Source organism: Chamaea fasciata, unplaced genomic scaffold (genome assembly GCF_029207755.1).
Source record: "Chamaea fasciata isolate MVZ Bird 193981 ecotype frontalis unplaced genomic scaffold, bChaFas1.0.hap1 SCAF_1, whole genome shotgun sequence".
NCBI lineage: Eukaryota > Metazoa > Chordata > Aves > Passeriformes > Sylviidae > Chamaea > Chamaea fasciata.
Window position 1 is genome coordinate 92,811,656 of NW_027094086.1, and position 14,506 is coordinate 92,826,161.

The 14,506-nt window shown below is 36.6% G+C and overlaps 1 long non-coding RNA gene across 1 annotated transcript; it reads left to right on the plus strand.

Annotated features, from left to right (window-relative positions):
• The first annotated feature begins 10,829 nt into the window (after positions 1–10,829).
• Positions 10,830–13,286, plus strand: LOC136297998 (uncharacterized). Its single transcript, XR_010723281.1, has 3 exons — positions 10,830–10,931; positions 11,806–11,960; positions 13,006–13,286. It is a non-coding gene; the product is annotated as an uncharacterized lncRNA (long non-coding RNA).
• The last annotated feature ends 1,220 nt before the right edge of the window (positions 13,287–14,506 follow it).

The window sequence follows — 14,506 nt, forward strand, 5'->3', positions numbered from 1 at the left end:
ATGGCTTCAGAAGACTTTTTGCTACCCTCTCTTACATAGTCATATATTGGATATAATTCAAGGAACAACAGCATCTGTTATATGTTCACGAGGAGTAGATTCTGCATTTGAAACTTCTGACCTGATAGAGACTATTGAGCTGCAGATGTTTAAGAAGGCTTTAATCCCTCACCCTAAAAGTTCACAGTGGTTCTTCGGTCTAAATTTTCAAAGTTTAATTAAATTTTTGCTGTCTATTTTTATTGGATGACAGTTTGCAAAGGAGCAGAACTACAGATTTTCAAAAAAACAAGATAATTATTTCTCCAGTTATTATTATGTTTAAAAATGACCCCAATATTTAAAAAAAAAATGCACAATATATCAAAGCTGAAAACTTTTAGGTGCCAGCTAACACACTCTGTTATAAAATAATTTTTTTAAAAGATTTGATTTAGTTATGGATCATATTATACTGTCTGACTAAGGTGTGCACTGGGGCAGAATTTTGAAAATTTGTCTCGCGGATGAATGAAAGGGAATTAGAAAATTACTTTTAATTTCAGCTCAGGTTTTCAAGAGAGCAGTTCTTTTGACTGAAAGGGACTTGTATTATGTCCCTGTGCATAGGTGCAGCCTGCCTGCCCAAAGCAACATGAAATGAATGTGCTTGGAACTGAGAAGCAGAGCTGGTCCTAAGACAAAATCTGTATCCTTGAAAACATACGAAGCTTAAATCCCAAATCTGGCCTATTTTTCTGCCAATACTTCAGTCCAGCCCCCTGATCCAAACTCTGCTGAACTTTGGGAGTATTTGGATGTGGTTCCAGAGCCTGTAGTTTGAATCCAGCTATTTCTAGGAGGACAGATTTCTAAAACAGATGTTTTCCCACTGGAAGTATGTGCATGAACCCTATTAGTAAAACAAAAGGGTTTGTCCTGCAAAGCATGTCTGAAACATTCCCTAATGTGCTCAGCAAACAGAAAAGGAAAGTTTATTCTCTGGGCAGCAAGTTAATATCTCACTTGCAGTCAGTTTGAAATGCTTCCAGCATGGCTGGCATCTGTCACCACATTGAAACAAAAACAGTGGCTTTGAGGAGTGTTGTAGAAACATGTTATGACCTGTTTGACTTGGGAAAAGGGAATGTTTAGGACCAAATGAAGTATTGAGTGGTTATTCTCTCATCCAAATGGTGAAATCCAAGCCATACTGAAATTTGTGGAATAAATCTCATTCATTTCAGTAGGGTTAGGATTTTATGCCAAGTTTTCAACATTGCAACAGGACTTATCTATTTAATTTTTCAGAAGATCTGGAAAATCTGCATGCATGCATACTGGACAATGTTTCTTGAAGAAGACAACTTTTTGCACCTGTTATAGCCAAAAGCTGTATGGTACAAAAAGTATTTCCTGAAACTAAGGGAAAGAGTCATCACCACAATTGTGGTCTTTGCTGATGGAAAGGCACTGCTACTTTGAGTTTCTGACAGTTGCTTGAATGTCAAAGAACAATTTACTATAACCAGCGCAGATATTTGAATCTGTGTTTATCTTCCTTTCTTTTCTTTTTTTCTTTTTTTTTTTTTTTTTTAATTTTTAGTGTTTCAAATCCAAGTAATTATGTATCTAAATGTGATCCTTCATTTACTTTGGCAATGAATCTTCATCTGTCATCATTTTAATCCATCTACTGAGGGAAACGATAGAAACTGCCATACCTGAGAGAGAAAGAATGCTATCTTGGATTTCTCTGTGCTAGAAGTATTTCAACAGATGCTATTTTTTGTCATGCTAAGAGCAGCTTCTTTATCTGAACTCTGAATACTGCTGTTTGTCTCATAAATATTTTCTTGTATTTAACCACTGTGTATTTGAATGAGACTGTAATTCCTCTTGAGCTATAGTAGCCTATCAAGTTGACATCTATTTCAATTTTGTACTGTGCTTCCTTTATCATTCCTTTAATGATTTGTGTGTTTACACTCGGAAGTATTCTATGCATTAAAAAAACCCAAACAATTATTTTGCAGTTAGATTAAATAACTTAAAAATCCTTCAAATTACAGCTACAGATGCTCTAGACCATGTTGCCACTAAAGAGCTCTGCATTGGGCATGAGAAAAGAAACAGAAGCAACATCACAATAAGGGTCAGTCCCCCCAGTAAACCCTCTAGCAGCCCATGCAAAATGGGTGAGGGAAAGCAGAGATGAAAATGTTAAAAGGAGTTACTTATTGTTACCCCATGGTTTTACCATAAAATGAGGGTTACAATCCAGACCATTATTTTGAGTACCTTTCCCCTATTTGTTGAACAAGGATGTCCTTGTGACAGGTGGATATTAAATTTCTTTCCAGTTCTATCCACGTAGACAAGCTCTCTTCTTATTTATTCTAGAAGTGGGAAATCTGAGCTACTGGGAGATGAAGACATGTGGATAAGGTTAATATTGAGAAAGATCAGAGTCTTTTTAATAAGAAATTGAAGTCTCATCCATATGCTGAGTTCTGCTTCCTGTATTCCCTTTTCAAGTATGCTGTAGAGCATGGAGATGCTGTCAGTCATGGAGCAACCCTGAACGTCCCAGTATTCAATTTTGACGGCATAGTACATATACACCATGCAAAAAAGTTTAACACAGTCCCTGGTGTTTCCAGCTGAATGAGTGAGAAAAAAAAAGGGGGGCTATCTTGGCAGTCTTAACTTTTACATTAACATGTAATATTGGGTATATACACAGGCAGCTGCCTGAATACTATTTAAGCTGGGTGCTGAACTCGGTGCATGCGCTGACAGGCAGTAGTTAAGCTGTTCTTATCTTTTTTTCTTCGTGTCATTGATAATGATATTCTAATTCTTTTCAAACCATGTTCCTTTGGCTATGTTTTGATAGCATGGTTGTTATTCCAGTGGTCTATGCCATCCTGTGACAATGTCATTTCTGCCAGAGGATTTTCCCTTAAATTTTGGTTTTGAGTACCTTTAGATATTCTCTAAGAATCATGACTGCTCTAAACCACAAGGCTGTACTTAAGCACAGTGGTGTACATCAGTGTAGTTTTTAGGGAGTTTATGAGAATGTTTATAGCACCCTGGAAACTGGCTTTGCCATTACTTGACATATGAGATTTGTTGTTGTTGTTGTCAAAAGAACAATTGTTATTTTAGCAGAAAGAACATTTCAGAATGTTCTACAAGATAAAAATTGATCTGAATTTGAAAGCATTTTTTAAATCTACAGTAACATATATCAAATTTGGAAATTCTATTTTTTTCAAAAATTTACAGTATTCTTGTCAAATTTATGTAGCAGACAAATCTATTGTAAATTGTGGATGACTAAAGGGGCCTAGTATGTGCTGTTATGTCTTGAAGACCAGACTATAGGAATCAAGGATTTAATTTTGATAATGTTTCTTATATACTCTCTTCCTTTTCAACTTTCAATGGGAGGACACTCAAGGTAAGACATTATGAAATGTAAGAAAATGAAAATGTATTTCAAAAGCAGTAACTAGGTTTAAAACAAACAAACAAGCTAACAAACAAACAAACAAACAAAGAAAAACACCCCCCAAAACCAACAAAAGCCCCCAGTCTTGTTCTTTGAACTTCATACTTTGCTAAAGAAAATGGCATTGTTATTACCACACAGGCAATTTACCAAGAAAATTATTGTTTTTCCAATGTGTCATTTGCAGAAAACTACTCATTGAACCAAATTATATGAAAAAAAATTAAAATTCCATATATTACAGTGACAAAAGTAGACTGGCTCCATCCAAAAAGCCTGATTTGAAGGAAATGAGACACTTCTATACTTTGGAGAAATCGTAAAATGTGAAGATTTGTCCAAATTTTTTGAGGTGTTCAGCCTATTGAATTGCAATTTCTACAAGTTTGGCTGAAAATCAATATTCCTTAGGTGCTTTATTAACTGTAATTATCCTTGCATCTTCAAGGCTAGAGGAGAAAGGAGTGAAGAATAGAGCAGGATGGGACAGAGATTGGACTCAGGTCTACAAGAATGATTCTGGGTAATTTAGATGTTTGGGAGACAGAAATGCTGAGAGCCATGTGAGGGAACAACCTGAAGCTTTTGAACTGCATTTCCACTCAGATTTGGAAAATCACGTCAGATTTATGAATTGCAGTACTACTTCCAGTTGTGAAGCAAGTAATTGTGAAATACAGTCTCAAGATTTGTCCTCCATCCACTGCTAAGGGAAGATTACTAAAGATAACAGCCTCCTGCTTCCCAATGCTACCTATTACTCTGTTTAATCTCTAGAAGACATTGTGACAGAGGCAAAAATTGAGGTCTCATTGTGCTTCCCTTGATGCAGTGTTATATATCATTTTTTAACATAATGCTCTTCTCTATTTCTTTCTCTTTTTTTTTCTTTTTTTTTTTTTTTTCTTTTCTTTTTTTTTTTTTTTAATTTATTCATGTTACATTATCATGTGGTTAGAAGCCTGGGATATCAACTCTCAATTTGTCAATGCAATTTGAATTTGGGTCCCTTTAGAGGTTCATGTGGCTTATGCATGTGATCATGACTGTTCTTACATTGGTTCAGCATCATTCAGTAGGACTGAGTAAACCTACTCAAAGAACAAGTCGACACTGACTAGTAAATAAAGATATTACTAGAACATTTGTGCCTCTCTGATAACAGGATTTGGACAGTGTGCAGTGGATAAGGCAAGATGAGAGGAGGGGATTGCATGACTTCGTGGCAAAGGCAGCATAATCCTTGCCATCAAAATGCAATACTACCCATTGTAGCAGCATTTAATTTCTGCAGAATTCTAGGAAATCCATGGATATAAACACACATTTGGGCAGCTGTTCTTCTGTGTCCCACTATAGTGTCAGTTTCAGGCACCCAGTGGTAGCTCTGTGTGATGTTTAGTACTTAAAATTGAATTTTAACTTTTCTGAAGTTGTCAATGCACAGAACAATACAACAAGCAAAGGAACCTGAAAAATTGGATCTTAGGTTTCTCAGCTGAGAAATGAGGAACTCCTCTAAACTCATGTATAGCATTAGATCTTCATTTATTACATAGGGAAAATCCTATGCTCTCCTTCCATGAAAAGGTTTGATAGACCATTAATTGTTGGGAAAAACAAACAAACAAACAAACAAACAAACAAACAAACAAACATTAAAAATCTCGGCATCAATGATTCAGTGATCAATTGACATCTATGCAGAACAATACTTATATTCTGTCTTTGCTCTGAGGTTAGTCTATGAGGCGCTATGGAAAGAATATTGATTCCCATTCTGGAGGTGTTTTCTTTCCTGTAACCTGTCTAAGGCAGGGAGCATGAAGAAAATACAGTGTGACTGAGTGGTTAAATACCCACAACTCAGATAAATATCTACAGACTTGACTTTGTGGTCAAAATTTTCAACAGCACCTGGTATTTTGGGACAGTAAAAGTCTAGGCAATTTCTTCAGAGTTGCCTATAACCCTGTGTAAGATGTTTTGCCTGTAAGATGGTTTTAACAGCTATTAGTTGAGAGATTAACATTTAAGAAGCCCTCTGTAAGTAGATCTTTAAGGTGCCAAGCTGTGTGAGAATATCTCCTGAATTTTGTTCAACCAAACCTCCCATTCCAAGGGATTTCTCAGGCCCAATAACAGTATTCAACAGCTTTTGGTCTCAAAACACAGGCAGTGCTGCATGCATTATAGAATTACAGTGTGCAGAAGGCAGCTTTGGCATCATTCATCCAAATAGTCAAAAGTCACTTCCAAGTCTCTTTGCTCCTTTCCAGGTTCAGAAAAGTTCATCCCACGAGAATGAATTTCCTGACCTTTTTTTGCTGTGAATAGCTAGCACACCCACTCAAAGCCACATCCAGCCAATCGATGATGATGAAGAACCTCCTGAAATAATCCATACAATCTTAAAATAGTAGTCTTTATTTATACAGAGAGCAGAAATGACATACAGTTTTTCCTTTCCTTTCTTTTCTCAAGATAAGCTGAATATCTTCTGTGAGTTTTGCACTTTAGCTACTTTCAGAATCCCAGGCTGAATCTCTTGACCCGTGCATCTGAAACCCACTCTAGCTGGATTTTCCAAGCCAGCACTTCATTAATTACTATTTTAGAGAGATGAGGTTTCTGAAAACTGCAAGAAACACTATCCAAAAAAAAGCAGTGATTAGTTTTAATGTTAAGTTTTATAATAAAAGTACACAATAGTTGTTACGGCTGTACTCTGCCTGGATAAAAGTCTTCCTCTAAGACAGTGCTTTGTAATTTATGTCTCAACCTCCATAATGTTAGTGAGATATTAATATATGCATGAAGAGCAGCAGTCAATGTAATTAAAGTGGCAAAGTGATAAATGCATAGCCATTTTGCTTGGTAATATTGTGTATTTAACAGGTTTATTTGTTCAACAGTTCTTACTTTAATTATATTTTGCCATTTGGGAATTTCAGGCTTATAACAATCATAGCTCTTGCATGAATATTATTCTTAAAATAAGTGTTCATGCGTTATTAAAAATGCACGTGTGTTTGCTTATTTATTCATTTACAGTGATTTTTTCCCTCTTTTTAAAAAACACTGAATTTTTTATTTTTTCCAACCAACTTGGAAAGAAAAAACAACTCATCTGTTACAAGAAAAGATAACAGACAGATTTCTTGCTGTGGATGAGCTCTAATTGGGACTTGTGCCATATTTTATGACAGAGAAGCTAGAGGTAGACGTCACTTGTTTTGAGGGGATGGCCTCAGTACTTTCCTTGGATCCTGTGAATGTAGAAAAACAGTGAAAGAAAATAAACAAGGAATTTATAAAATAGACAGATACAAAGGAGTAGTGTCAGAAATTAATGTTGGTGTTATTTAGTTTGGTCTCAATTGTGAGAAAATAGTTTGTTGGAATATTTGAATACTTACGCAAGGTAAATTTTGGGTTAAACCTACCTGGGATGCAATTCACTTAGCATAAAGAGACTTTATAAGGCAGACTACACAAGCTGGAATACACTTTTATCCCTTCTCACTGAGTACTTGAGTATAGTCTGATTCTTGAGGAACACGGAGAATTACCCATTTACAGGTAACTGGTACAGTTGTTGGAGCATGTGCACTGTTGAAGTTAGAGACCAAACTAGATTTTCAGTTGATGTAAGTTGATATATCTCAACAAAGCAATTAAACTTGCATTGTAATATCTCATTTGGACTGTGACCTTTTTAGACAGAGCTTTTGTGATTTTCGTCATAAGTCTCACAGTCTGCTTTTCAAATCTCTGTCTCCTTGAATGATGGAATTTCCAAGGAGTTGTAGCCTTTTCTCAGAGTACTGGAAATACAGATTCTGGCCTTGATAGTAAAGAAGCTTCAAAACACGTATCCTAATGATTTAAAGTAGTGAGGACAGAAATAAGAATAACATTGCACCCCAAAACAATGTTGCTATTTTTAAGTAAATTAAGAAAAAACTTAGGAAAGTTATTTCTTAAGTTATTTTATTTACATATTATTCTTATTTCTTAATTCTTATTATGCTTGTTGTTTTTGAATGGTGATGGCTGGAAATAGAGTCACCCTGAGTTTTCCAGAGAGATGGTAATTTCAGTGCTTGGGACAACTTTCTCAAGATCAGCAGACTGAGTTTCAGAATGTTTCCTCCCTGAAATCTGATGGATGGGAAGGTAACAAGCTTCAGACTGATGGTGATGAGGTCTTGTTTGCTGGAGCACAAAAGCTTAGTGAACAGTCCACTCCAGCTCTAATTACAAAAACATTACAGCTCCAACAGTTGCTGGCCATGAATTATTCTGAAAATGTTTAACCTGCAGATAAGAAACCACTATCAACCTGTCACATTTCCCCCACTAACGAGTTCAGCATCAGTTTAAAAGGAAGTGCAATTCATGAAGCAATGGCTCTGTCATAAATTATAAGTATCCGGCATACATTACAAGGACAGAAACAGTAAAATAGCAAGGGACTCTGCTATATGCTGTGACAGAAAAACTGACTCCGTGGGGTTTAATCTACCATGGCTTGTTTATTTCCTTTCACATCCATGCCAGTTCTGAAACACGTGATTCTGTAGTCTGCTGCTACCTGCAATTAGCACAAGTATTTATTTAATGCTTTAGGGGAGAGAAAGAGGTTGGCTGATAGAAAACACTGGATTCTCTAATCACTCAGGCAGTGGAAAATGGTGTTGTCACTAAATCCTTCCTCTCATTTGTTTACTTGTTTGTGCATATGTGTGCATGTGTTACTTTAGATGAATTTCTTTTTTTTGTCTTTCATGAAGTACACAATCCATTTCTGAATCAAATTCTTATAAAAACATCTGGTCAAAAAAATTATGGTGTACACATTCAGGAAAAAAAGAAACTGAATAAAACACCTGTACCTTCATGAAACACCTAATAAAATGAAGAAGAGCTTTACGCTAAAAATTAAAAACAGAGGGATGTTTCCCCAAATGGTAGCAGCTACATAAAGTGGATTATTCATGTTTGCACATATGAGTGAGTGTGGTATGGTAGCAGGAACACAGGAGAATACTCCAAAAATTCTTCCCTGGTTTCGTCATTATTCTTGGGCTTGTCTTTCATGTCTCTCTCTTCCCTCTTTTGAAAACTAGGTAAGCAGAAAACATGTTTAGCTTTATCACAATAGGATTTAACACCTTATAGAGACAGATTATGATATTTCTCTTGTAAATTTGCACAAAAGGATGAGGGGAGAGAGATTGTCCTGTGAAAGGAACAGCTGCAAGCTGGGTAAGAAGCTATGTGTGCACAGAGAACAGAGCACAGAAGAAGGGGGAAACATGTCAGTGGATACAAAGAAATGCTGAGGTATGGAAAGGTAGTCATATTATCATGTTTCAGGAAGGAGAGAAACAAACTGTAACCTGGTATCTCTTTCCTGAGGTCTTCCTCACTGAGCAGTGGGATAAAAATGTTATTTGATTCTAACCCTTAACTCCTTCAACTAAATCTTTTGTTTTGCATTCAAACTCGAAAAAAACCCCCAATCAACAAACCCCTAAAAAAGAGTAAAACCCCTAAAAGTTGCTCATTTTGTGCTTTAGTGAGTAAAGCCACAGCAAAACATCATTCGCTCAGATTGGACTCTTGTTCCCTCAGGTTTTACCTCTGACTGGAATCTGAGCAGAAAAAAAACAACTATCTGCATCCTTGTGCTCTGAAGCATTTTGAGGCCTTACTCTGGTTGCAGGCATTTGCCACAGGGTCATTAGAGCTTGGTCTTTGTACAAAGATTCAAGGTATGAGCAATCACAGAATGAAGGCTTTGGGGTGCTCATCTGTTCATCATGTGTTTCCAGACTTTTGGCAGGTAACCCAGATTCTCCAGCTCTCATAACCAGTGGCACAGTCCAAAATTCTTTTAAACCAAAAAGCTGAAGGGATTGCTATGGATATTGGGTCTTGGAAACTTCCTTGCGGCTTGGAGAAACAGGAGGTATGCATTAGGTGCAGAGATTTAAACTTTGTCAGCAAAATCAAAAGCCTGAATACCACTGCAGTAATCCTGCTTAAATTTGCTACGATTTCAGGATATGTTTGGATGGATTCATGATGTTCAAAATGTTTCTTTCAGGCAGACATTGAACTCTTTAAGGGAAAACCCATTTATATTATCAACAAATTTTTAAACATACATAATATTTTCTAAATTTCACTTTTAAATTATTTGTAAAGAAGGAAAAATCATTTCCTTTCATAGTGCTTTTATTTTTCTGTATTTGAGAAAATTCTAATCTACGGAATTAAGACTAGAACTGGATGCACTGTCAGGAACTGGTAGAGCAGCTGTTTGACACTGGTCTTTTTTGGTACACTAAGGAATATCATACAATGAATATTTTAAGCCTTTCAGTTCCATTGCACTTGAATTTCATCTAACTTGTGCCTTCACTATTTAAACTGCTTTCTGAACCTTATTCCATTTTATCTTACTGTTCTCATTTATGGCTTTAGTCTTTGATTCTTCTCTGGCACTTTACTGGATAGATTCAAATCTGCCACTGGAGAGTCCATTTGTCTCCACAGAAGGAAGTTAATCAATATCCCCAAAACACTCTGAAGGCCTATCATATGAAACAGGAGTACAGTCCCCAACATTGCCAGAAGAGGCTCAGCAAAGGGCTGTTTCCTCACCCCTGTTGAAAGCATAAAATCTGCAGGCATCACTGAGCAAAAATCATCCTGCGTTGCTTCTTACTGGCTTTGTCAGTTAACACAAGGAAACGAACAGCTTCTCTTAAGGAATATATCTGCAACACCTAGTGCTTTCCTACTCTCTTGAGTTTCTTTTTCATCTCAGTGGCAGCTTGCCTGCCTCAGGTAAGTTGACAAACACATCTTGCTTCCAGGGTTGATAAAGACTATCTGCCTTCCACATCTCCTCCAGCAGTGTCTGGACTGTCCACGCTTGACACTTGAAAACAGCTTGAAACTGTTGAAACACTTGTACTGTGGATGCAGCCATGTCAGCAAAGACAGGCTTTATCCTGCACAGTGGAACTGCCTGTCCATTGGAGTCAAATCATCTCCTCTGCTGAAAGGATAATCTGTACCTCTAAATACTAATCTGACTTTAGGTTCTGCTGAAACTTTACCTAAGACTTTCTCAAGCCTGAGATGTGGGTTACATCACAGTTTGACTGTGTCTGGGTGTTATTGTGGTGATATATGGACACTTGCCCTCTCCTTGACCTGTTAATGTTTCCACAAAGATTAAAGATGTCTTCCTGTCTATCCACCTTCCTAGCCTAATACATGATATTTCTTCTGAGGTTTCATTCCTCTTTAGCAAGGGTACCTTTCCTGCATCTTGACCCAGGGAAGAAAATGAAGGAGTGGGACATGGAGACTGGACAAAGAGGTCTACCAACTGATAATCCCAAGGCACAAAGTAAGAAAACTTTTTAAGTCAGGAGATACTGTGGCAGCACATCGCAAATAATTGATTTGCACTTTGGCCAAAATAGTTCTTTCTTTTTAAACACCTGAGTCTTTCAGCCCCCAGTAGAAAGCAAAAGAAAAACAAAGAAAATCACAAAACACCAAATGAACAGACCAAATAATTGAAAATTACAAAGAGAACATTTGCATCTAAGTACAATTTCAACTTGTTGAAGCCTGACATATTTGTTGATGGGTTTATGATTGTTTTTGTCCATTTCAAGAACCAATAGATGGTGCTTAAGAATATGCTGCACAGTTTCTTAACTTTTTAGTATCAATGACTCTTGTGGTAATTCAAGTTCCCTGGGAGTAGCTTATCTGGTACTGTTTTAAATGTATTTTTATACACTAAGGAAATGAGCCTCCTACACAGAAACTCTCCTGCACAGAAACCATATAAAACACTTCAGTGCCTTATTTGCAGGAACGAAGTCTCATAATACTACTACAATGTTGCTTAAAGGCTTTATCCTTGATGTGATCCTTTATGGATCACCTGAGGAGCAGACTTTCTATGACTTGCTCAATCTTACACTGAAAATCCACAAAACTGCCAGGAGTGGATACCTGAATGTTTGAATTTTTTTTGCTTGTTCTAGTCCTCAAAATCCACAAATACTTTTGGCCTTCTGTAACACCTCAAGGAGAAACATGTTTAATTTTATACTATACATTTGTCAAGTCATGGAAGGAATACAGATGAGACAGGTATTTAGAAATAACAGTATTCCTTCCTTCTTTATCACTTAGTGAATCAAGAATGCATTATACCTATCAGATAGACAAATAATTACAGGATTTTTTTCTTTTAAATCTGAAAGCACACATTCACTATGGCTGAAGACTATCCACCTCTATCAAGGATGAAAACTACAGTATTCAAGAATTTCAAGATGAACAGCATTGTCTTACTGCATACCTCAAGCAAAATTTGCAGGATATGAGTAAGAGCTCCTATTGTTTTTATTCAGTTTAGGTAAGTGGCTTTCTCTACATGACTTCTGCATATGATAGTCTGTAGAAGGGGAAAAATGTCATTGCATGTTCATCTGTGACTTTTTTGCATATTCAGTATTTATGGTGGCACAACTTGAGCAAACCTGTGATGAATGATCAATTCCATCCATCTTTCCATTAAAAAGACTTCCTCAGTAGCAGAAATGCAATGGTGCAAATCTCAGATAACACACAATTGAGGCCCATTCTGGTGCTTTTTAATTAATTTATTTATTTATGTTACTTGTCTCATGCAACAGCTTCAGTCACTATCAAAAAGTTTTAGTTTTAGATGTCATGTAGGAAATACTCACTTAAGACTTTCCTAAGGTAATGTTTTACACCTTACTTCAAGGTATTGCAGGTCTCTTCTTAAATCTTGCTATTTTTTAAAGTTTTGACACAATGTTTTATCCCCATCCACCTTCCTGTTTATAGCTCCATAACTATTCCTCTAACTGTGGGATGAAGCTATTTGAAGAATGGGATGGACTTTGACAGATGATAAAGTTTAAATAAATAAAGTTACACATGGAAGATAGTAAATGGGGTTCTCATAACTGTTGCTATAGTAAATAGTGTTACAAATACTTTGTTGTCCGACATGTAGGCTCTGTCTAATCTCCCTTGATTTAAAGTACATTGAAGCTTCCTTTACTCAGTAGCACTACTCAATCTTTCAAAAAAGTTGAATCAAACTTAATCATCGCAAACTTAGAAACCTTAACTGATGATTTCAAATCAAGAGTACATCAGAGAATTAGGATGTAGTAAATTGGGCATAACTTTGAATGTTGGGATTCTACTTGTTTTTACTGGAATAGAGAAGCTTCGTCAAATTTTGCCACAAACACTTATCCATTCAGTCTGTAAGCTTTCAAAATTTTCCAACCTAAATACATCCGAAAGGGCATTAGTAATTTCAAAGGAAGCCCTGTCTCTGTAACTGTTTAGGAACTAAAGCAATGCCATCACCAAAATACCAATGTTTTTTAAAAGGAAAAATAATGTCTTTTTCTTCTTAGCTGGAACATGATCACCAGCCATGTATGAATCCTGCTGACAAAGAATCAAAAGGACAAGAGAGATTAGCTGTCTTCACACCTAAATATGAAGATGCATGTGGACAATTTTTTCCTCTGCATGCCAGAATATCAGCCAGTTCCTCATCAAACAACGTCTCAGGAGGAATAATCTTTGGTAATCTGGAGACTGTACTATCAGGACAGAGGCGTCACAGGTTACTGGGGCTATTTGTGCTTGTGCAAACAGGTGAAAAATAATTCTCACATCAACTCAAAATGACATCACACTCTTTCTCTTCCTCTCTCTCTCAGAAATTTTTCACAAAAAATTCTCTCATAAAATGTGATTTGAGGAGTCCAAAATGCGTTGTTTGAGGCTATTCTTTTAAATCAAAGCATGCCTTGATGAGTTCCACAGTTCATGCCTAACATGATTAGTTTCTGTATGTTTGTCCACACTTTCCCACTGTGCATCAGACTTCCAGGGGCTGTGTTTGGCCTGAAATTCAGGAAATCTAGAAGCAATAACTCTAAACTGAATGCATCTGTGCCACTTCACACCCAAACTAGAAACCCTGTTTAGCTGTATGCCTACCAACATCTGGGATTCAAGTCCTTTCTAAGGATACAGGCAAATTTTGGAAATTAAATTGCAATTTGGGTAGAAATCTGTTTTTGTTTTAAAAATAAAAATTTTCTTGAAATTTGTGTTTCAATATTGGATAGATTTCTAACTTCTTTAATTCCAAACATCCCTCAACACCAAATTGCAATGACATTTTTTACTAGATCCATAAATTAGTCTGTAAACAGCAAAGCTGTAGATGTTCTAGCATCTAAACTAGGTGTTTATGGGATCCTGTGTCTCATTCCTGTAGTACCCTGGGCACCTGGATGCAAGTCCTCTGTCTATCTATCTAATGTTAGTATTAGCTGCATACTGCTAGTGTGAACCCAAACGTAAAGAAATCTCCCTCTGGCTAATCCATTAAATGCTGTGCCAAGTGTATCTCAGCTGGAAGTGGCTTTTTCCATATCTTCCCAATCTAATATGAGTTGTTTTCCCTTCCAAAGGTTGTGAAATATCTGGGTCAGCAGGTATGATAGAAAGGCAAGTGGAAAAAAAAAATCTATTTTTGCAACTCCTGAGCCTCATTTCCAACAATTTATTGAAATAAGATGTCATGCATGCATGTATGTATAATTGATTTCAGATGTGTGATAAAGTTGCCAGAGATATACTCAGCAGAAATCTGTAATTTTTTCAGATGGGCTCTTTTCCCATCAATTTGGCCTCCAGAACAAAAATTCAGCCCTGAATGAAATGTATTCATACTGTTGGGCACCTGCTGCTGTGTCTCTCAGCTGGGAGAGGATGGAAGGTTTGATGCAATCATGGCATCTGCTATAACTGGACTTGCTCGCTTTGCACCTTAACGTTTTTGCAATTCTGATTTCTTTTGTAATCGTTGTTTTAGCCCTGTTCTCTCTCTGATACTGA